Source organism: Chrysoperla carnea (genome assembly GCF_905475395.1).
Source record: "Chrysoperla carnea chromosome X unlocalized genomic scaffold, inChrCarn1.1 SUPER_X_unloc_2, whole genome shotgun sequence".
Taxonomy (NCBI): Eukaryota; Metazoa; Arthropoda; class Insecta; order Neuroptera; family Chrysopidae; genus Chrysoperla; species Chrysoperla carnea.
This window is the reverse complement of record NW_025408145.1, coordinates 139,235-141,277: the sequence shown is the minus strand read 5'-3', so window position 1 is coordinate 141,277 and position 2,043 is coordinate 139,235. Positions and strand designations below refer to the sequence as shown.

General features: G+C 28.4%; 1 non-coding gene across 1 annotated transcript; it reads right to left on the bottom strand.

Moving 5' to 3' along the window:
- Positions 1–1,924: 1,924 nt before the first annotated feature.
- Positions 1,925–2,043, bottom strand: LOC123304090. The gene has a single exon (XR_006536142.1). It is a non-coding gene; the product is annotated as a 5S ribosomal RNA (ribosomal RNA).

Here is a 2,043-nt window from a genome sequence, read left to right as displayed (position 1 = left end):
TAACTGTTTTACGTTTTGCGTGTTCAGTATATGTAACAGCATCCCGAATAACATTTTCAAGGAATACTTTAAGTACACCACGTGTTTCTTCATAAATTAAACCAGAGATACGTTTTACTCCACCTCGTCGTGCTAAACGACGAATTGCAGGTTTTGTAATACCTTGGATATTATCACGCAAAACTTTTCTATGACGTTTTGCACCCCCTTTTCCAAGACCCTTTCCACCTTTTCCTCTGCCAGTCATTTTAATAAAAAATTATTTACAATATTTTAACGAACGGATAACACGTGTGTTAACCTCACAAGTATTGTAATGTATGTGAGCGCCGGTACAATTGTGCCTTTTTATATAAAGCATTAAAGATTTTTTAAGCCACGCCTATACAATTTGATTAGTCCATACTCTGATAGCTATCCAATAGGATATGACAACAAAAATTTTGAAATTTCATATAAATATAAATACAACACATTTATTTCGCATTTAAACATTTGACTTTGTAGTATCAAATTGTCGAATATAATTTTTAAAATTGTGTGTTTTTTTGTAAAAACATTATTATTTGAAAATGGCTAGAACCAAGCAAACTGCACGTAAATCAACTGGTGGTAAAGCACCAAGAAAACAATTAGCAACGAAAGCTGCACGTAAAAGTGCACCAGCAACTGGTGGAGTAAAAAAACCACACAGATATCGTCCTGGTACAGTAGCTTTACGAGAAATTCGTCGTTATCAAAAAAGTACTGAATTGTTAATTCGTAAATTACCATTCCAACGTTTAGTACGTGAAATTGCACAAGACTTTAAAACCGATTTACGTTTCCAAAGTTCAGCTGTTATGGCATTACAAGAAGCTAGTGAAGCCTATTTAGTAGGTTTATTTGAAGATACCAATTTATGCGCAATTCATGCAAAGCGTGTTACAATTATGCCTAAGGATATACAATTGGCAAGACGTATTCGTGGAGAACGTGCATAAGCGTTTTAAATGACAATTTAAAAAAAAAAAAACAAATAAGAAATATTTTCGGTCCTATATATAGGACCAACATATATTATTAAATAAGAGTATATTATTTTTATTAAAAAATATATATATATATATATATATATAAATTATTGAAATAAAATTAAACATTATTAAAATTTTGTTATAATTATAAGCGATTGCTATTTCTAAAAATAAATAAATTTCATAAAATTTATATTATTTTATATTCATTTGAAATATTAAAAAAACTTCTCGCTTTAAAGTAACCATGATATGAGTTATAAATGCAATAAAATTTTATACAAAAAATAATATTTATTTGTTGACGAATAATATAAAAGGTTTACATTTCTAAATAACATATATTTATATATGGTGTGTAAAAAAAAAAAAAGAGTGTGTGTACTTATGTACACGCGTTAGAAGTTATACTTCTTTGGCGTATGAAAAAAATTTAAAATAACTCAAATGCAGTAGTAATCGACAATAAATATTAAAATCAATCAAAAAGATTTTGTTAAAGATTTGTCAAGTAATCTGTAATATAAATTAAAAAGAGATGATTAAAATTATTCGATTCGATTCACAAAATGATAAAATATTATTATCTAAAGTAATAAATAATAAATAATAAATAATTAAATTTTATTATTATTTGATTATTTGTTAGAAAAATAAGTTCTTTAGAAATATATCTATATATTATACTTACAAAATTAACCTCTAATATTGGAAAACACTGTAACTATACACTGTACTGTAACTATATTCAGTGTTGATATATTTTTTTATTATTTCAATTCTGTGGCTAACTTCATCATGTCGTTCGTGCGCGCGCAGCTCACAAATTCACTCTCATCCAAACGCGCCAAAAGAAGTATAACTTCAAAAAGAAAAGAAGAAAAATAATATATATTTTTAATATAAAAAGGCAACCGCACACAGTGTTCCCAAGCGGTCACCCATCCAAGTACTGACTGTGCCCAATGTTGCTTAACTTCGGTGATCGGACGAGAACCGGTGTTTTCAACGTGGTATGGCTGTTGCC